Source organism: Euphorbia lathyris, chromosome 2, assembly GCF_963576675.1.
Source record: "Euphorbia lathyris chromosome 2, ddEupLath1.1, whole genome shotgun sequence".
In the NCBI taxonomy this organism is placed as follows: domain Eukaryota; kingdom Viridiplantae; phylum Streptophyta; class Magnoliopsida; order Malpighiales; family Euphorbiaceae; genus Euphorbia; species Euphorbia lathyris.
Window position 1 is genome coordinate 51,160,937 of NC_088911.1, and position 24,126 is coordinate 51,185,062.

At 32.7% G+C, this 24,126-nt stretch overlaps 1 long non-coding RNA gene across 1 annotated transcript; it reads right to left on the reverse strand.

Moving 5' to 3' along the window:
- Positions 1-361: 361 nt before the first annotated feature.
- On the reverse strand, positions 362-2,846 carry LOC136218165 (uncharacterized). Its single transcript, XR_010683665.1, has 2 exons — positions 2,307-2,846; positions 362-646 (listed from the first exon to the last, which is right to left on the reverse strand). It is a non-coding gene; the product is annotated as an uncharacterized lncRNA (long non-coding RNA).
- Positions 2,847-24,126: the final 21,280 nt, after the last annotated feature.

Here is a 24,126-nt window from a genome sequence, read left to right on the forward strand (position 1 = left end):
CATAACTTTTAGATAAATCCCTATACATTTTTAAGTATTTGGCCATTATACTTTAACTTTTCGTAAATTTTAAACAATACGAATTCTTTTCAACAATTTGGGTAACACATAGCAAAAATTGATCTTCCTTTAAAATGTTGGGGTAAATTTATATTATTTTATACATTAGGGTTAAATTTACACTTCATTAAACGTTATGGTTAAATTTGACCATTATCCCAATTATTTAATAACCTCCAAAATAACTGTATTAAATAATAAGCTAACTTTTAAAAAACAAAATCATGTAAAATATACAAACTACTACAATAATAATAATAATAATAATTATCTAGTTAAATTCTAACAAAACATGAGCAGAAAACCGAAATTAAATTTATAACCAAAAGAAAGAAACACAAAACATATTGTATTTGTATTCATTAAAGATTCAAAATTACGGACTAACACGATAGCTTAAAAGGTTTGTACCCAAACATGCGAAACATAGTTACATGTATCAAGAAAGCAAAAAAAAAAAAAAAACCACCAACAGAGGAGGTTTGAACGAAAACATCTGAAACCATATGTACATATATCACGAGTTTTAAGAAAGACTTCAACATAAGAGCGCCTGCAGATGAACTTTCTTAGTTGCACCGCTTTCCTGTCAGAAATCATAATTAATTCAATAATTTAAATAGAACAAAATTACAACCATTATAATGAACATGAAAACCTACCCAAAACAAAACCTAAAACATGCTAGAAATATTACCTAGCAGAAAACACTCATAAACATAGGAAACTATTTACTGAATTTGAAATGTTTTTCTTGAAATGAAAATGTAATTTCATGTACACAACATAGTTTAGGCAATGTAAGTGCAAATTACTGAAAGAAAAACATAATGAGATCAGAATTAATGGATTATTGATAAAAGTATACGTAATATATTGGGCAGAATCATAACAATTAAATAACATACCAAGAAGTCTCATAAGAAGTTAAATTCCTAAAAGATTTCATAAATTCAGAAGCTATTTTAAATAGATTTTCTTCATTCTGTCGAGCTGTTTTCAGTTTCGCCTGATACTTAATGACTTCGACTGTCATCCTTTCAGTTTCTTTCACCATTTCCTGAAGTTATGCTTCTAAAGCTTCGTAGGAAGCCAAACTTACTTGTGGACTAAGATCAACAGAAGAAAGATAGCCTAACTCCTTAATATCAACAGAAACAGAGTCTATGTCTAAATCTTCATTTGTAGGTAATGGGAGTGAAGTATTTTGGGTAGGTACAGAAGACACCATGGAAGACTTCAATTCAGTTAATGCTTTGTGATTTATGTCAATAACAGTGAACTTATGCACTACCATTAGATGATGAAGCAAAAATAGAGAAGCATAATGCTTAGCTCCCAAACAATGGTCGGTGCTCCTTCCTCTAAAAACTCGTACATCATAATTCCCCGACTCATCCATACAGAAAATAGAAAGATCACAAACATATTCATGGTTCAATTCATCAATGAAATCCTTAAAACATGGTGGAGGCAAATTGAGACGCTTGAGAAAATCTGGCAAAATATTTGTGAATGGTACAATCAAAGTGAACATTTGAGACCATTAAAACACAACAAACCCCAAAAAATTTAGTATGTAAGAAAATTAAACTCACTAAAAGAACACATTTAGAACAAAAATTACTACATATTATCACCCATCTGTAAACATACAGTTCAAATAGAAATTAGTGTCCATGAAAGAAAATGGAAGTAATAGAAGAAAAAACACATGGACAAAGTTGAAAGTGCAGAACAAAAGTAAAAAGAAAGAAGAAAAGGGTTAAAAAAAGAGTGACAGAAACCTAAACTGACTTATAAAAAATAATAATAAATACATGCCTATTTATATATAATCACTCAAAAAATCGCATTGGCTTAATAGAGTGAAGTAACAATTCCTAGATTCTTAATAAAAAAATATCATTATGGTTGGTAGAGAGAGGATGAGGAAGATAAGCAAGACTTCCAACATGTGTTTTCCCGTTGTACCTTTTAGTTCGAAGCTAAAAACAATTATTACACACTAAACAAACAACAACAACAAATCTATTAAAAGCAATCACAAATAAGAATGTTGGAATTTATAAATTACTAATTTACACTTATGTAATATGTAAAACAATTAAAACATAAAAACAAAAGTGACCTAAAAATTGGGATTATTCATGAATGGCTAACAAAAACATGAAAAATATACCTACAAATGGAGAAAAACAAATATGGAATAAGCAAAGGAAGGACAATACATGGGAAAAACATGCCTTCATATTGTCTGCTGCTCACAACAGAAGAATTACTGGAAAGCATCTCCTTTTTCTTTCTATTTCTCAGTTCCGTTGATGAAATTGTTCAATTCCTGTGATTACCCCCAAACGGAAGAGAAGAAATACAGATTGAAGTAATCGACATTTTCTGGTAGAATAAGAAAACAAAGAACGTCTGCTGAAACCAAATAATGTTTGAAGCCTAAAATTTTAGTATCCTTGGAATCCATAGACGAACAAAATCACCAGAGGAAAAGGAAGCAAACTGAAGGCCCTTCAGATCCGTAGACGAATCGAAATCCTTAACCAAATTTGGACCATAAAATGAAAGGCATTGTTGTATTTTGGATTGATTCAATCTGGAGCTCAGAAATTGATAGCCATCAACCGAGGAAACACCTGTCGGAATAATCGAAGGAACCAGATTTAGATGAATTTGGACCAGGAACTGAAAGGCAACGTCATATTTTGGAGTGATTGGAACACATAGAGGAGGAAAGTGTAGAAGGTAGAGAACGATGTCGTTTTGCTGCTAGGTGGCTGAGGTTTTTGAGTGATTTGGAGGGGTAAGATTGTAATCTGTGTTATAAGGATGAGATGGAAAAGAGTTCAAAAGGGCAAGATTGTCAAATTTTGGAACAAATTTGAAATTAGTATTGTTCCAATCTTTCAATTTTATATGTATAAATAATTGCTTAAGACTTTTGTAAATTGTAATTACTAAATGACTAAATATTTTGCTTTTAAATATTTGTAAATGATTAAGGTTTTTTAATTGCTAAATTACTTTAAACTTTTTGCTAAACTTTTAAATTTATAATTGCTAAATTTCTCAATACTCATGAAAATTTTAAATTCGTAATTATTATTTTGCTTACTTTTCACTTGAACTTCTAAAATTACAATTAACTATAATTTACAAATACATAATAAAAACACCAAACATCAAAGTAGATACAACAGGAGTTAACAGCAACAACACAGTGAAGTAAAGAATTAATAGCAAAGCAACCATTTCATAGTAATTAAGAAGAAAAAATCGAAGGACTGCAATTAACAAGAATTAACAACAAAGCAACCATTTCATAACATTTAAGAAAGAGAAAAAAAGAAAGAAATCATGAAAAGAAGAAGACTTCAACAATATTCCTTCTTGGTTCAAAGGACGTAGGACGAAATCGGAGAAGCAATTTTGTTGAAGGAATTATTTAACGATTTGGATTGGGTTGCGGAGAATTTGAAGTTGATAGATTTTTTGAGTTAAGTATTTGTAATCTCTATATGCAGAATGAGTTAGAAATTGAGAAAGAAGAGAGACCGAGTTGGATTTCTAATATCAGTAGACTATGTATATAGAATGAGTTAAAGATTTAGGGTCCGTTTGTTTTATGTTGCTGTTGGAAAAAGTTGCTTTTCCAAAAAAACATGATTCCCTACTTTTGTAAAATACTACTTTACAAGTGTAGAAAAATGAGGTGACTAACCAAACACTTAAAACTTTCCATTTTGAAGTGAAAAGGAAAACATAAGCATGAAAAGGAGCAATCAAACAACCTCTTAGTTTTGATCTGATTTTTGCTAGACAAAACAACATCGTCCCACTTAAGTGGAACGACGTCTTTTCATCATGCAGAAATAAAAACAAAACTAAAACCTATTTTATCATCCTCAACCTCTAGATGACACCAGTAGTAGGAAAAGGACCTTCTTCAGCCATCAATGGATGAATGTTCAGGGGAAAACTCCATAATATATAAATGGGGTTTTAATTTCTCGTTTTTAGTGGGGTAAGTGCCCCCATTTCTCCCACTTTAGATCTGTCCATATCTAGATGCATGTTCACCTATCAACGGGTGACACGTAGCACGTCCCACTCCTAAATTTATAACCGCCTTCTACAGTTTGATCACAATATAAATAGAGTAAGAAAAACTCAAGGTGCATTACTTCATTCATTTATTAAGCTTACATCTTAACTTTAATTTACTGAAGCCTTCGTCCTCAAGTCTTACCACAAATCGACTTATGCATCAAAGCGGGTTAGCCGAACAATGACCCCCTATTTTACATTGTTTTTTGCCAATTCAAGGTTTGCGCATGGACTTACATGATTCAACCACATAAAGAAGGATTAAAGATTAAAATAATATAGGATAAATAATTTATTAATCCCTATATTTTTTTTATCTAAGACACTGTATTTTTTTTAAAAAAATTGAGAGAAAGTAGATTAAGATCTTATTTACCAAACTCATGTTAGAGTTGTGAGCTCTACCTTCAAAGATAAAACTCGAAACATGGAAAGAGTCAATTACGATCACGAATGGCTTAAGCAACAATATCAGTGTAATTTATGTCATTTACTTCTAAGATGGTCTCAATTGCTTCTACAATCTCAAACAACTATTACACGAAGAAATCACACTCTTGCCATTTAAAATTGCAAGTAACTCTACATAAAGGACCAACCAACAACTTTCCAGTGGACAAGCTACTCATAAGCACATGCACTTATTTGAGCAAGAAACCCTCCAACACCTATATTACCTCTAGGCATGAAAGTTGCATCATAATTAATCTTTATCAAATCAGCGGGAGGAGGAACCCTTATTGCAAATTGATACTAACACCATGTCTTGAAGAAGAGATAACCCTATATGTTAAGTTACTTAAGTTTGCTAGTTTAACCTTACCATAATTAGTACACTACAACTATAGTTACAAAATAGTTTTATGTAATTCATGACTAATATAGTCACATTTCAGTAATCTATTCTTTCATTGCAACATACTTTTTCTCTTCATCTTGGTCTTATTTAGATAGTATAAGAGCTACAATTCAATATTTGGTCCCCCGGTAATATTAACATTATGTTTCAAATGAATTAAGCGTGAATAAGGGTGTTAAATATCCCACATTGCTTTAAAAATAAGCTAAATATTGGATATCCGCTGATATTAGCTTCACGCTCCAAATGCATTGAGCGTGAGAGAATATATCCCACATTGGTTAGCAAGGGAGCTAAATGACTCCTTATATGTGTGAGACAATCCTCACCTTTTGTGGCACTTTATGGTTCAAAAGATGGAAAAAGGAACGATAGAATGTTAGTGTTGAATGTCTATTTTAATTTACTTTAACTTTTTTATGTGATGTTGAAATCTTATAGTCTACTTTATAGTAATAAGGGTAATGATAGTGCTACTAGTTAGCTTACAAGATTTCATGACATACATGAATGTGCATCTTTCCACCATGGATTAATGTCCCGTGTTGATAAACATGAGCAACAAGTAGCTGAGAAAAGTGAAAACATGCCAATGAACTATTTTCTTTAGAAGGTGTAAATTCCTAGCAATCTTTGGAAGTAGCCCATATTATGACTGTACAATAAAAAAAAACTTATGTGTTTTTTTCAAAATATCATGATGCTTTGGAAGACATAATTATAAACAACTATTTTGATGGAAATGACGATGAAAATGCTTAAATGCTCAACGAAGTGTTGAGATGCTTAGAAAACTTGTAGGTTGCATTTGTAATATTTTTAGTATGAACTTTGTTATGTTTATGATGTATGTTTTGTAGCCAAATGTTATGTGTGTTTGCACAAGTGTTTTGTGGCAGGGGTGCGCAAAAACCCTGACCAAACCGGTTTGACCGAATCCATGGACACAGTTTAGGTTTGTATAAGTTGATTGTAACGGTTAGTGGTTTAAGTTTTGTATTTTAAAAAACCAACAGTTTCAATTAACCGAACCGTTTATATATATATATGAATGAATGTATGTATTACCAGGCTCGTCCCTGAGCCTAGACAGGAGGGGCGCCTGCCCAGGGCTCAAGAATGAGAGAGGGTCCAAACATAGTAGTAGGCTTTTAATTTTAATTAGATTAAAAAGAAGATGCATAATTATTGAGTAAGTTAGATATTAGTCATGATTAGACTAATTATATCCAATATTCTAAAAAGAATTTCGTAAAAGTACATAAAAACTAAAAGTGGTTTTAGCAATGTCAGCATTTGAAATTCTTGAGTTTGTCACATCGAATTGTTATCCAAATATTTCAATTGATTTTCGGATACTCTTAACTGTGATAGTGACCATTGCATTTGCTGAAAGAAGTTTTTTGAAATTAAAATTATTGAAAAGTTATTTGAGACCGTTAATATCATATTTTAGAACATATTGATGCAGACAATATTATTAGTTGCATCTAAAAATGCTCGTACACATTATTTTGTATAAGAAACTGGGTAATTAAAGTGATATAAAATGTATTTTCCATTTGAAATATTTTTTATTAGATCATTTGTTCAGTGTAATAAAAAAGTATCATTTTGAGGAATTTTTTTCACAAACTTTCATAATTTATTTTTTGCTTGTACTTTATTTCTTAGGCCCTTATTTAGTAATTCGCCCCTAGGCCCCTAAAATCTCAGAATCGGCCCTATGTATTACATTTTTATTTTACTTTATAATCAATGTGCTTTAAAAAAATACTTAACTAATATAAATTATAATGGTTTTAAGTAAACTAAAAAACTTAAAAATGGTTAGGAGTAAACTATCAATGGTCTTTGATTCTTTGGGGTGAACCTCTATATTAAAAACTTAAAAGAGTAAAAAAAAACAAAGAATATGTACTATGAACAAAATTAATTTCTTGTTATATGTATGCTCGTGTTTGGATATTAATTATAATATAGATATTTACAATGTTATAAAACTCGGATCGGAACCGGTCAAACCGGGAACCGACTAGACTTCCAGTCCGAGTTACACCGATTTATTTGATGTTCCAAAAACCGGCAAAAACCGGAGTTAGACCGGAAATTAGCGGTCAAATCGGAAACCGGTGAACCCCGGTTCTTTTACATTTAAAAATAATAATTAAAACTTATCTGTTTGAAGAACAGATATATTATAATGAAATGAAATTCATCCACTAGGCCCATGTCCTGATGGATCACTTAACCCTTGGAAGTGGAAGGTTGATCCACTTGTATTTATAATTACTAAATCTATCTCATTCTCATAGTATAAGAGATGTGGAACTTTTTGTCTATAATATTGTGGCTCCTTTTAAGTGGATTATTATATTCAATTAAATTACCTCTCATCTTTATTGTATCCTGCTTTTCTTTTTCTTTTTTCTTTTCCTTTCATTTTCGACAAAAAAAAACCAATTATTTATGGGTAAATAATTATAAAGTCTTTGTGTTTTTACCTAATACACTACTTAGTCTCTGTGTTTTTAGAAATAATTACATAGTCCCTCAGTTTTTGTTTTTGTTAACTCCTTAGTCCTTATGCTTGGGTCAATGGTCAAACTATACTAAATAAATTTTAAAATACCAAAATTACCCTTTACTTTATGTTTAATAATAAAACATATATTTTTCCTATTTTATATTTTTTTTTCTCTTTTTTCCTACATAATCACAATCTCTCCAATATACTCCAATATAAAATAATTGATTTATTGATTTTTATACAATTAACTTAATAACTAAAATTTATTGATTAAAAAAATGAATGAAAAATATTTCAAAAATTATTAAAATAGGAGTAAAACTATCATTGTAAAAAGTTTTTATAATTCTAATAAATTTTACTAATGAAGAAAAAATATATGATTTTTAAAAAATTATAAAATTTTTATAACAATCTTTAATGTTAGTTTAAAGATATTATATTAAAAAATAAAGAAAAAATAATTACAATTTAAGAAAATTAATAATATATTTTTTCAAATATATTTATTTCGGTGTATATGTAGTTCAAAAACTTCATTAAAACTCATTAGATTAAATTTGAAACTAAAAGATATTTTTTTTATGTATATAACTAGGGGTAATTTGGACTTCATTTACAAAAAAAAATGAAAGGACTAAAGAATTGATTAAGATAAAACTTAAGGACCTTATAATAATATGATGGACTTACTAGCGTGTTATGTAAAAACATAAGGACGTTATAATTATTTACCCTTTATTAATTACTTTGTATTTTAATTTATAATCATAGTTTCATTAATTACATTTGTTGTAAGTTTTTTTGAAAGGATATTTGTTGTAAGTTTATATTTATAATTAACTATAGTTTATATTTATAGTTTTAAATTAATTATATATAATTAATATATATTTTTTATTTATTACATCATCCGGTCTGACCATTCCGAGCCATCCGATCTGACCAAGTGACCCGTGACCCAGTTATAAATCCGGTTTGATGTCCGGTCCGGTTTTGATAGCATTGGATATTTATCTAATTAAGTTATGTTTAAATGTGACTTTAATTATGTTGTATGAATTAAGTTTGGATAAAAATGTCACACCCGACCCTAAACGACCTTAATCGGCATCGGGCGTGAAATAGAAAGATCACAATAAACACTTAAGAGTCTCTAAATTATCCAAATATCATAAATTTCACATTTTTCAAGATTGTTCTTTGATATATTCTAAAATAAATCCACATTCCTACTACATTAGTCATTCAAGAACCTCAACATATTTACCAACTTCATTATATTACAATTGAAATACTAAAGTTCTAATGATAATTCTAACAATAAGCAACAACTTCCAATTATCGCCTAATCAATCGGTAATCTTCTCTATACCTTGTACGCTGTCACCTAAAAACATTAAAACATTTAAAAGTGTGAGACAAAAATCTCAGTAAGCAATTATCAACTACATAAAATACTTATACTCAAAATAACTATTTATATATATTTTAATTTCCAAAATGTATTATATAAAATTCATATTCTTAAAAATGAACATTTTATGGATTAAACCATAATAAAATACTCAAATAATACTCTTAACCAAAAATGCAATTTAAAATATCGTAAGCTTGATATAAACATTATTTCTCAAATACCACACATTGTAAAACTGTATTAAAATGCTTAATACCAAAACTTGTGTCAAAGTAGCTATATATATTTATTTCTTTAAAATCTCATCTATACTGACAAAATAAATAGCCTAAGGTGGAGATTCAAAACATCCTAAGACTTATATTTAATCCTCCTAGATCCAACGGTGAATGACCAAATTTACGTGGTCATCAGGGTCCATGTGAACGCAACTGACAAAATAAATAGGTTTGCAATTAACCATTTACTCAACTCAACCATAAATCAATAAATACTTCATAGACCATATATCAATAAATACTTCATAAATCGTATCCATAAGGACTCCATAAATCGCATATCAATCAATACTTCACAAACCGTATATCAATAAATACTTCACAAAACGTATCCATCCGAGAGATAATGTCACACCCGACCCTAGACGACCTCAATCGACATCGGACGTGAAATAGAAAGATCATAATCACCACTTAGGAGTCTCCAATTTATCCCAATATCATAATATCATATTATATTACAATTGAAATACCAAAGTTCTAACCATAATTCTAACAATAAGCAGCCAACTTCCAAACCTCGCCTAAACGGTCGGTAACCTTCTCTATATCCTGTACTTTCTCACCTAAAAATATTAAAACATTTAAAAACGTGAGACAAAAATCTCAGTAAGAAACTATCAGCTATAAAAACCAACTTTACTTAACATAGCTACATATATACCTTTAGCAAGGGATTTAATTAAAACCTTATAAAATATACTCAAAACTTATGAAACCAATTCATAATCAAATAAATGTTTTATCAAACCAACTTGTAATCAAATAAGTGTTTTATCAAATCAAATCGTATTCAATCAAACGTAAAACCTTATATCAAAATCAATCATAACCGAAAACATAATCCAAATGAACTTAAAACATTGTATCCATCCTCGAGTTTCTCCCCTTAAGTATCAATCCATAACCACATATATAGTCGAGATGTCTCTTAACATTGCCTATCCCATATGGTCTTACCCAACACTTCGCTGCCATACCCAATAGGTCTTCAGACTGTGTACACAGGCCATGTCCCTCACTGAACATGGTCTTCAAATATAAAACCACCGATCCGGATAACTCTCGATGGATATAAACTCATAAAATCATAACGTACTCAAATTTCCTTTCACAATCAAATTCCAAACTATTTCATAATCATAAATCATTTGACTTCAATTAGCCCTTTTGTATCATAAAAATCATATTTGGACTTCAATCCAAAATAATAACAACAATAATCGCAATAGATTTCTCAATCCAAAAACAATTCGTAAGAAATCATCAAATTCATTTTGTTCAATATAGATATATATTGAAACCAAAAACATATATGTATATATGTACATCAACCAAATTAAGCCTTAAATCAACATAATCAAGTAAAATCTGAAATTCACATAGAATCATAGTCAATAGCTTCATTTGAACCAAAATTTCACAATAAAAAGCAAAATCGTGAAAAACCTCAATTTTACAAAATTCCTGCATAACCCTAAAATATCAATTTCTGAAAATTCTTTGGTTATATATATATATATATATATATATATATATATATACATAAAACTCAAAATATAGTTGATAGTTACTTACCTTGGCTATTAATTGAAGAAAACACAACCGTTCAATTCTCCTCTAAATCCTGTTTAAGACATTTCCCTCCAAACACTGCCGAAACTCAAAAACTCTTCGGTTAGGATTTAGATCTATACATAAGGATACTATGGTTTCAATTTCGAGTGATTCGGACGGTCGAAACTCCGTAAATCAAAGAAACGGTGGAGAAACGGTTCAGGATCGATAAATCTGCAGAAGAAGCAGAAAGAAGAAGAAAAGGAAAAAAAAAGAAAAGAATAGGATAGAACGCGGCTGGAGATTTGGATATATATCCCAAATCCGGCAAAGACCCCGTTTGGTCCCCCATTTTTATATAATTTTTAAAAATTACCCAAAACTTTTATTTTACACATAAAACCCTCAAATTAACTCCAATTTTTCCTATAGTACCAAATAAAAATCACACACCCAATAATTATAATATATATTAATATCTAGGTATAAATTCTAGAAATTTAGTCACGGATGTGACAATTCTCCCCACCTTAATAAATTTCGTCCTCGAAATTCACATTCTCTTATCTAAATTTTCTTCCTCAAATAATCTCCAAGATCACAAAATTATTTCAAATTATCAAGATTCCTCATACTTATCATAAGACCACAAATTCTAATGTTTTCTTCCATTAACGTCATCATTTATCAATATCGACATCTTTGTAACACTCATTTAAATATACTCTTAGTAACTCTAAACTTCAACCTAGTCAATTCCATCAAACTATATGGATAACAAATACGATTTACTTCAATCGCAATGTGAAATTTTTTGAAATCTCCAAGCAATATTCTCAAACACAATAAAAACCTAACATTTTTATAATGTCATTCAATTTCTTTATTTGATCTATAGCTACTCAATTTGATCTTTATGTACATTTAAACTATAATCCTCGAAACTTCAATCTTTTCTCCAAACCATAAAACCATAAGGAAGATAGTCCCATATCTATTATCTTCAATTTATCACTTTATCATTTCCTCAATCTCCTATAGTCCTAAAAAGACCAACTTATCATGTAAACCAGTAGCAATGTCTCTCAAATAAGGAGAAAAATCAAAGCAAAAACCAAATTCTGGTTTAACGCTAAAATGACCAACATATGCCGTTTTCAGCATAACTTTTTCATACGGAGTCCGATTAAGGCGATTCAGAAACCCCTGGAAACGTAAGACAAAAATAAAGAACTTTCATTTAGGACTCTATGACAGATTCAGCCTATATCTGGTCGAAAAATGCATCACAAGATTCAGGTACGAATCTGATCAGCAGCACCTATATAGACAATTTACTATAACCCATATCACCAAATATCAAATAATTTACTATTTTTCATACACCTAGATATTGCTAACCATCAAATCTCATTTTTACACTTCATTAGCTAGTTACTCAATCCTCGAAAAATTCCAAATTATTTCTTAGCTTGCATCAAATATCCATATTCCTCAATTACTATCGATTATTTCTTAGCTATCACCAAATATTCATATTCCTCAATTACTATCAGCCTTAGGTCCGAAGAATTTAACCTATAGCTCTGATACCAAACTGTTACACCCGACCCTAGACGACCTCAATCGACATCAGGCGTGAAATAGAAAGATCATAATCACCACTTAGGAGTCTCCAATTTATCCCAATATCATAATATCATATTATATTACAATTGAAATACCAAAGTTCTAACCATAATTCTAACAATAAGCAGCCAACTTCCAAACCTCGCCTAAACGGTCGGTAACCTTCTCTATATCCTGTACTTTCTCACCTAAAAACATTAAAACATTTAAAAACGTGAGACAAAAATCTCAGTAAGAAACTATCAGCTATAAAAACCAACTTTACTTAACATAGCTACATATATACCTTTAGCAAGGGATTTAATTAAAACCTTATAAAATATACTCAAAACTTATGAAACCAATTCATAATCAAATAAATGTTTTATCAAACCAACTTGTAATCAAATAAGTGTTTTATCAAATCAAATCGTATTCAATCAAACGTAAAACCTTATATCAAAATCAATCATAACCGAAAACATAATCCAAATGAACTTAAAACATTGTATCCATCCTCGAGTTTCTCCCCTTAAGTATCAATCCATAACCACATATATAGTCGAGATGTCTCTTAACATTGCCTATCCCATATGGTCTTACCTAACACTTCGCTGCCATACCCAATAGGTCTTCAGACTGTGTACACATGCCATGTTCCTCACTGAACATGGTCTTCAAATATAAAACCACCGATCCGGATAACTCTCGATGGATATAAACTCATAAAATCATAACGTACTCAAATTTCCTTTCACAATCAAATTCCAAACTATTTCATAATCACAAATCATTTGGCTTCAATTAGCCCTTTTGTAACATAAAAATCATATTTGGACTTCAATCCAAAATAATAACAAAAATAACCGCAATAGATTTCTCAATCCAAAAACAATTCGTAAGAAATCATCAAATTCATTTTGTTCAATATAGATATATATTGAAACCAAAAACATATATGTATATATGTAAATCAACCAAATTAAGCCTTAAATCAACTTAATCAAGTAAAATCTGAAATTCACATAGAATCATAGTTAATAGCTTCATTTGAACCAAAATTTCACAATAAAAAGCAAAATCGTGAAAAACCTCAATTTTACAAAATTCCTGCATAACCCTAAAATATCAATTTCTGAAAATTCTTTAATTATATATATATCTATATACATAAAACTCAAAATATAGTTGATAGTTACTTACATTGGCTATTAATTGAAGAAAACACAACCGTTCAATTCTTCTCTAAATCCTGTCTAAGACATTTCCCTCCAAACACTGCCGAAACTCAAAAACTCTTCGGTTAGGATTTAGATCTACACATAAGGATACTATGGTTTCAATTTCGAGTGATTCGGACGGTCGAAACTCCGTAAATCAAAGAAACGGTGGAGAAACGGTTCAGGATCGATAAATCTGCAGAAGAAGTAGAAAGAAGAAAAGGAAAAACAAAAAAGAAAAGAATAGGGTAGAACGCCGCTGGAGATTTGGGATATATGTCCCAAATCCGGCAAAGATCCCGTTTGGTCCTCCATTTTTATATAATTTTTAAAAATTACTCTAAACTTTTATTTTACACATAAAACCCTCAAATTAACTCCAAATTTTTCCTATAGTACCAAATAAAAATCACACACCCAATAATTATAATATATATTAATATCTAGGTATAAATTCTAGAAATTTAGTCACGGATGTGACAAATAATCCTCATATGTATCAATTCCCACAATATAAAAGAATCGAGATATCTCATAATTTTGCCTAACCCTGCATCTTACTCAACACTTCTTTGCTATGCCCTATTAGGTCTTTAACTGTGTACACATGCCGTATTTCTCACTAAATACGGATTTTAATAAAAGCCACCTATTCGGATTACTTTTGATGGATACTAAAAATATTATAATTTCATAATATAATTTAAAATCAGAAATATATATATATATATATATATATATATATATATATATATATATATATATCTCATAAATCAACATCATAAAATTTTCTCAATACCTTTACTCAATCCATTTCCAAAATATTGAATCATAATTCATTACTGAACTAAAATCACTAATAAATAATGTATTGATATACTTATCAATACTAACTTCAATTTCTTAAGACTAAAGACATAAATCATCATATATATATACTTTATTTCAATAAATCATAAATTCATCAAAATTACTATTTTAATAATCTTTAATTAAAACTAAAATTTACTTTGAGAAATAAACTTATAGAAAATCACTTAATATATATAAGTACCTTTGTTCACAAATCAATTTCAGTAAATTTTTTCAATACACTTTTCTTTAATTCTATTCTTCAAAATATCAAATCTTACACAACTATTAATCAAATATACCAAGTTTATCAAAACAAAACTCAAAATATGTACATATAATTATATATCATAGGTTGAAATTGGCATGCAAATACATTTATAATTACTTGAACTTAACTTTAAACTCATGTTAAAAACTAAATCATAAAAACTCCAACTAATCACATGCATGGCAAAAACCCCAACAAAAAATTGATTTTCTTCAAAATATGGAGTTATATATATATATATAAAGGTTTAAAGCACTTTTTGGCCCCTGACCTATCCAAAATTTGTGCATTTGGCCCATGACCTATTATTTGGTCATATTTGGCCCCTGACCTATCAAATTAGATAAAATTCAACCCATATTGAATGGAAAAACTTTGTTGGAAAATTAACAGCAGTCACCAATATAAAAACGACACATGACACATAAATAAAATTAATTTTCAACTGGAGATGACAACCGTAACTATTTTACACAGTAAAAAAATCCTAAAAACTTTTTCTAGTGTTCCGATAGAGTGAAAATTAATTTTATTTATGTGTCATGTGTCATTTTTGTATTGGTTACTGCGGTTAATTTTTCAACAGAGTTAATTTTTCATTCAATATGGGTTGGATTTTATCTAATTTGATAGGTTAGGGGCCAAATATGACCAAATAATAGGCCAAGGGCCAAATGCACAAATTTTGGATAGGTCAGGGGCCAAAAAGTGCTTTAAGCCTATATATAAACTCAAAAGGGTAGTTGATAGTTACTTACTTTAGTCACAATTGAGAAAATAAACACATTAAGCATCAAATCTGCCCCCCCCCTAATCAGACTAGGTCGAACCAATGATAGAAAGATCCAAATCAAAATCTCACCGACCAGAATATGTATTAGGATGTCTATAAGCTACTGTATAAATTTGGGCTCAATCGGACGGTGCAATCTGTAGATATTAAAGAATCATTGCTGCTAGGCAATTTGACATAGATGAAGAACAAATGAGAAATGGAGATGAAATGGAGATTTGGAATTCTGATTTTTTTTGCTCTTGTTCATGGATATCCAAAATAGGTGTTTGAAAAGTGTGATTTTGTATTCCCAATAAGGAAAAATATCTCTTTTGGTCCCTCTAAACTTTAACTTCTTTTAAAACTTACCATAAACTTTTAATTTTACACTTAAAATATGAAATTGGCCTCCAAACTATATCTATAATATCCAATTAACTCATCAATCCATAAATAACTATAATGTAACCTAATATTAAGGTATAATAACTACAATTAAGGATACAGATGTGACAAAAAATATGGTTAATTAATGTTTTTTAACCATTATATTTAGGTTTGAATAAAAAAATATGGTTAACCATTGTTTCTTATTAATGTTGAGACAATGGCCGAAAAATCTAACAAAAAATTACGGTTAATCGATATACGTAGAATAATTCAGAGTTTAATATCTTAAAAACCAATAATGTCAGTCAGGTTGAAAATATATCCCAATGGACCAAACCAAAAATTACGGTTAACCGAACCTTGTCCACCCCTATTTTGTGGTGCTTGAAGTTGGTTTTAACATGGTCAAAAAGTGATATTTTTTACTTTTGATCAATGACGTGAGTATGAAAATAAATTTAAGGGATAAGGTGTAAAAATGCGTCTAACGTTAATAGTTAGGAGTAATTTTATCCCTAAATGTCTAAACAACACAATTTTACCCTTAATGGCAGCCAAGAACAATTTTACCTTTGACATTGGTGAGTTAAGTTAATTTCAGACATTATTATAAAATACAGATATTTTGTTACTTATTCTGCACTGATTATATATTTGTTGGTTTTAAAAAAAAAGATTTCACATTTTCTGTGATTTAGTAATATAATTTGAGACTAATATTTTTAAGGTTGATGAAATATTTTGATTTTTTTATTCAATTCGTACAAAATACAATATAATTTTTAAAATTTTATTTGTATTTTTTCATGTCTATTCATGTGTTTGTGATCTATTACTAATAAGTGATAAAAATGATGCACATGTGAAGTGTAGATGACAAGATTCGTGATTGAGAAGACAGTTTGATGAATTATTTCTTAAAACGGCCAAATATGCTAACTTTAGGGGTAAAATTACTCATGACTTCCAACGTTAAGGGTAAAGTTGCACAATTTCAGATGTTTGATGTAAAATTGCTCATAGTTGTCAATATTAAAAATATTTTTGCATCTTATCCCTAAATTTAAACATAAAAATATAGGTTGATATTGAAACATGTTGAATCATGTAGATTGATTTTTTTTTAAGAAATATGTTAGATTCGTTCATTTGAATCAAAACACTACGAAAGGAATCAAAGATAATGCATTCCATCATTTTAGAACACGTCCAAATAGATATTTGAGCACCACTTATATGATGTGACTCAATATAAAAGCGGATATCGATGTATATTCTTAATAATGTATTTAAATTATTAAAAAAAACCTAAAAGTCTAGGAGATACAAGTGATTTGCCACTTAACCTCTACCCACTTCTATCTCAACTTTTGAATTTGAATTCCAAATCAAGTTTAGATAATGGAAACTCAAAATTTGCTATTTTAGGGAGGTCTAAATCAATAAAATATTAGACCAATAACTATAGTATATCTAGGTAGTTATCTTTTCATTTTTAAATTAGTAAACTCTTGAGTTTCCATTATCTAAAGTAGAAATTGATTTTTAAATCAATATCATTAGACCATCTAAAATAGTAATTGATTTTTACAGGCATGCTTTTCATGATGCCATTTCTTTAAGTTTGAAATGCAATCTATTGTATACAAAGGTCAATTTCGAATTTTGTCTATTAATTTAATTTTTCAAATTATAATTACATTTTTTTTACAGTAAACTTTCTTTTTATTGATTAATAAAAAATGGTCTTTACAAAGAATATCTTCTAACCAACTAGGAACTGAAAAAGAATTAAAACAGCTAGCTTGTGATAAGGCATTCCTCACAATTGCATGGGCTGCCTCCTTGACTTGCCGTGGGATAAATGAGACTTTAAAGTCTGGGTTACTGGCTAAACACTCTATGCATTCCTTAATAATGCCCCATAGTTCTGATATATCTTGTGTCTTTGAGTGGAGTTTATCAACAATCAATTTGCATCCATTTAAATGGACACAGATTGGAAGTTCAAAGAGCTCAACCAAGTCAGGCCATATCTGAGTGCAACAACTTTCACTATTCCAAGATCAAAGATACTAGTATAAAACGAACTACAGAGGGTTACAAATTCACCATCAGCTCCCCGAATTACTGCCCCTAAACCACATTTATATTCAGCAGCAAAAATTGAACCATCAATATTACAATTCCATTTGCCAGCTGATGGTTTTCGCCACTTCTTCAATTCTTGGATCTGTCCGTCAGGTTGCTGGTGTCTGTTACTGATGTCGCTCGCCTTTGCCTGGTTCCAAAAGTTAAAAGTCATACGGGCTGCTTCTATCACTACTTACGGACACGTGTATGTCCCATTCCAGACTAGCCGATTTTTTTTTGTCCAGATGGTCCTATTGGTACATATCTATTTAGGAATTACAATTCTAATACAACACTGCATACTTATCTGTAAGCTTATAGTTCTCCAGGGATTCTCTCAATTAGAGTTTCAGTACAATTAGATAAACTCTTGTATATATACAGTATGTAAAATCCCTAATCAATCAAGCTAAACATTTGATTACTTTAGCATTAATATGGTATCAGAGCCAAACACTTAACCTAAATCAATTTCGTTTCTTTTTCTCCTCCTATCCTTTTTTTTTCTTCCTTTCCGTTCATCATCATGGTTCAACCTATTTTAGGCTACAATGATCCAGCCACCACCACTCTTCCAGCCCTAACTGCGTCAACAGCGCCACCGTCTTCCGCCACCAATCACCATGCGCAACCCTCTGCTGCCATAAATTCTTCCCTTAACGTTGAACAATCTGCCTCCAATTTTGATGCTTCCGCTTACACACTCATTACCGAATCACAATCCCTTTCTCATTCCACCATGCCAACTCTGATTCGAACCCAAGCACCTATGGCTAATATTCCCTCATCTGTCATTCCAGTAGTGGCTCCTCTTCCATAGCTTCCAAACTCTATTAATGCCTCTGCTCAAAACCCGCACTTTGTTCAATCTCTCTCGACTGGTTAGACTCTTCCACCGCCGGTCACTGCTCCGGCAGAATATTTTTTCAATCCCATTCAACCAACAATCCCACAATCCTCCTGTGCAAACTCCAATCTCCCTTACACTGGACATCTGTTTCAGCCATCTATTTATCCTCCCAGTCATCCAAGGGCCAATTATTTTGTTTCCCCTACAGCACAATTCACTGATGCCTTACCCAACACTTGCTCAATTCCGCCTGCTTCCACTCACATCCCTCAATTCTCTGTCAAATTAAGTCCTACAAATTATCGTTTGTGGAAAAATTATGTAGTCGTGACTATTCAGGCTATGGGGTTATTTGATGCTCATTGTCTAGGAACTTCTCCAATCCCTGCCAAATTCGTTCCAAGAGCTGCTGGACTTGATCATGATAATCCGGATAATTATATATTCAATCCATCCTACTTTCAATGGGCACAGCGAGATCATCTTACACGAGCCACTATTCTAATGTCTCTGTCTGAAGAGGTTGTCTCTACTGCCAACAATCTTGACACGGCTCGGTCTGTATGGTTCGCCCTGGAGCACACTTATGGAGCTGTCAATGAGAATCACCGGGTTCAATTAACCATTGAATTAAATGATCTCAAGAAGAATGATATGTCTATGGCTGCTTATCTTCACAAAATAAAAATTATTGCAGATGAACTTACAGCTGCAGGAGCTCCTGCTAGCATCACTCAAATAATTGCTTCTCTGTTCAAGCATCTTGGGTCTGAGTATCATAGTGTCCTCACCGCACTTAATGTCAACCGTGGCACTCCGGTTGAGTGGCTCGAGATGTATGATGAACTTATTCGTCATGAGATATTGCTGAAGAGTGTTGATCCAGTTCCCATGGTAAATCTCACTACTGCTCCCTCCTCCTTAAATGCAAAAAATAAAAAGAAAAGGGGCAGTTGTTTTATATGCGGTGACACAAGGCATTGGGCAGATCGGTGCACATCCAAACGTCAATTTCAAGGACCACCCTCTAACTCTTCTGGTTCCTCTCGCTCATACTATGGGGGACGACGTCCTTATCGTCCCGAAAGGCCACAAGCACACATGACATGGACTCAGGGACCATCTGAATATAATTTTGATGACATTGAACAGCCTTGGTATCCAGATACAGGAGCCACTCATCACATGACCAACTCTGCTCAAAATCTCCATCATCCTGCGCAATATCAGGGCTATGACACTGTTTAATTTGGTAATGGTCAAGGTTTGCCAATTTCTCACTCAGGCACTTCTACATTTCATAAATTTAAACTTAAAGATGTTTTGTTGGTTCCTAAACTTACCAAGTCTTTAATTTCTGTTCAAAAATTCTCTCGTGATAACTCATGTTTTTTTGAATTTTGGCCTTCTCATTTTTTAATTAAGGATCAGGGCAGCAAGGAAATCCTCTTGAAAGGCCCGAGTAAGGATGGGTTATATGTGCTTCCCAGTACATTAAAGCAAGCATTGGTAGGAGAGAAGGTACCACATTCACAGTGGCATGCTCGTCTTGGTCATTGTCACTCTCGCACAGTCAATCAAGTTATCTCCCAACACAATCTTCCTTCTTCCAAGTCTGCGTCAGTGTGCTCCTCTTGCCCTCAGGGCAAGCTTTCTAAATTCAATTTACCGTCAGTTATTCGCAAAAGTACTTTTATGTTTAAATCCATTCATTCTGATGTTTGGGGCCCTGCCCCTGTTGCTTCTAGTTTAGGACATCGTTATTTTGTTGTTTTTATAGATGAATTCACTAGGTTCAGTTGGATATTTTTCCTCAAAAATAAAAGTGATGTTGAATCTATTTTTGTTCAGTTTCATGCTATGATTGTATGTCAATTCTCTGCAAAGGTTAAAATTTTTTATTCTGATTTTGGGGGTGAGTTCCAGAAATTAAAATCATTCCTTTCAAAACATGGTATTGTTCATAAATTAGCTTGTCCACATACACATGAACAAAATGGTATCTCAGAGCGAAAAATACGACATATAGTAGATACAAGCCTTACTTTACTTGCTCATGCCTCTATGCCTTTGAAATTTTGGAATTATGCCATGACTCACAGTGTTCGCTTGATAAATTACCTTCCTACTCGAGTCCTCAATTCTGTCTCCCCGTATTTCAAAGCATTTCAAAAACACCCAAATTTTAAAGATTTGCATGTGTTTGGCTGTGGTATATTCCCTCTACTTCGTGCCTACAATCAACACAAATTTGACTTTCGCTCTCGATTATGTGTCTATCTGGGTGATTCCCCAAATCACAATGGATATATTTGTTTGGATCCCGTCTCTACACGTATATACATCTGCAAGCATGTTACGTTTCGTGAAGATATTTTTCCGTTTTCACGGGTTTCGTCTACTTCGGATACTGCGCCTGCCAATGCTTTGCTGCCATCCTTGCTGGGTCCAATTCCTGGTAATTTCTCTGCACCTGCTTTAATTAATTCGTCAAATTCAGCTCCTGCACCACAAGCATATAAATTAAATTACACACCCATGCCTTCTGTACCTGATACAAATAAATTAATTTCCCAGCCTCCTGAACCTTTGCCGAAAACACATGGGACCACCACCTCAAATCCTAATCTCTCACCTATCCCTGTTGCGTGTTCTGTCCCTTCCCCAAAAATTGGGACCCCTCACCACTCATCACCTGCCACGCCCTCCTCCTCTCATCCTTTGTCCCAATTCCATCAATCCTCACCATTTCCCACTCTTTTGGACACATCCGCCAACCCCACCTATGTCAACTACCACTCACCTTTTCCACACAACCCACCACTCCCTATGACTCCTACTTCCACCATTACACCCTGCCCCACATCCACTTTATTGCCCTCTCCCATCTCATCTACCCAGCCTATCACGCCTACTCCCTCTCCTCCCATATCAAATTCGAACCACTTAAACATCTCCCCTAGCCCAACCTTGACCAAAAACACACCATATCCTCCTCATATTGTGTCTGCTCTACCCACATTATCAAATCCTCTCCCTTCTTCTTCACTCAACAATGCTCCTGAACGAACACATGCGATGCAACTTCGCACCTCTACACTTCACTCTCAGGGACATTTTCTTGGCTTCATAGCATCCGCCACTCCAACACCTCCAGATCCAAGTTGTTTCTCCAAGGCATCTAAAATAAAAGAATGGCGTGAAGCCATGTCTGCTGAGCTGCATGCTCTCATTGACAACAAGACTTGGATACTGGTGCCTCGTCCCTCCAATAGAAACATTATCACATATCGCTGGCTATTCCGCACCAAGAAATGGGCTGATGGATCCACTGAACGATATAAGGCACGGCTTGTGGCGCGTGGCTTCACACAACAGTCCGGCCTTGATTTCAAAGAAACCTTTAGTCCAGTTGTTAAAGCCACTACCATCCGGATCATTCTCGCTCTAGCGGCTGCTCACAATTGGCAAATCAATCAGCTGGATGTCTCAAATGCTTTCCTCCATGGAAATCTCAGTGAAACAATCTTCATGGAACAACCCCAGGGCTTTCAAGACAAGGATCATCCGGATCATGTGTGTCTCCTTAAAAAATCATTATACGGTCTTAAACAAGCTCCTCGAGAATGGTTTCTTCGCCTTAAGAATTTTTTGTGCAGCCTCGGATTCTCCATGTCACAAGCAGATAATTCACTCTTCACTCGTCATACATCACTCGATACAATCTACATTCTGTGTTATGTTGACGACATCCTAGTAACGGGTACGAGCTCTGTTCTAATTCATGACACAATCAAGGCAATTGAGGCAGAATTTCCAATCCGTAATTTAGGCGAGACTTCGTATTTTCTTGGTCTTGAAATAACACGCTCCAGCCAAGGCATTCATCTCTCTCAAGCAAAATATGCCAGAGACATCCTTGCTCGGGTGAATATGGATAACTGCAAACCGTGTTCTACACCCATGGCTACTACACCAAATTTTTCCAAAGAACATGGCACACTTCTTCAATCCGGAGACGAATACCGAAGCACTGTTGGAGCACTTCAGTACCTAACTCTAACTCGTCCAGATATTTCTTTTGCTGTGAACAAATTATGTCAATTCCTCCACTGTCCAACAGATGAACATTGGCGAGGAGTCAAGCGAGTACTTAGATATATTCATGGCACACACATGTTGGGTATCAATTTCTCCTCCAAACCAATCACAGCAATCCATTGCTACTCCGACAGTGACTGGGGGGGCTGCCCGGATGACAGAAGATCCCCCGGTGCATTCTGCGTTTTTTTGGGAAATAGTCTAATCTCTTGGAACACTCGGAAACAACCCACCATCGCACGCTCCTCCACGAAAAGTGAGTATAAAGCAGTGGCAAATGCTACTGCTGAACTTTTATGGATCAAATCTCTACTTCTAGAACTTCGGATTCGCATTCCTCGACCTGTTCATCTCTAGTGTGACAATGTGGGAGCCATCTATCTCACAGTTAATCCCGTCTTTCATGCTCGCACAAAACACATTGAGTTGGATTATCATTTTGTCCGTGAACAAGTAACCAATGGCTTCTTATCGGTTCGTTTTATTCCAACTGATGACCAAGTGGCCGACATGTTAACCAAGCCACTATCGAGCACTCGTTTTCTCCTGCTGCGTGATCGTCTCAAACTTCGTCCTCCGATATTGGCTTGAGGGGGGCTATTGGTACATATCTATTTAGGAATTACAATTCTAATACAACACTGCATACTTATCTGTAAGCTTATAGTTCTCCAGGGATTCTCTCAATTAGAGTTTCAATACAATTAGATAAACTCTTGTATATATACAGTATGTAAAATCCCTAATCAATCAAGCTAAACATTTGATTACTTTAGCATTAATAGGTCCATATCACAAGTGCAAGTCCTTCGCTCTCCTGCTGTCCATTAAGTCGAACAACCTTAATATCCACTCCTTGTCAAGCAAAACTTCACCCCGCACACGAAGTTTACCAACAATATCCCAACAACCTTTGGCATACTGGCAATCAAAAAATAAATGGTAATAATGCTTAACATCCACCTTGCACATCCGGCACTCAAAAGGAATTCTTATGTGTCTATGATGTAGTCTCCATCTCGTTGGTAATACTTTTGCTCCTACTTTTCAGAGTAATACCCGAACTTTAGGTGGGACATCAACTTCCTATAGCTTCCTCCAAC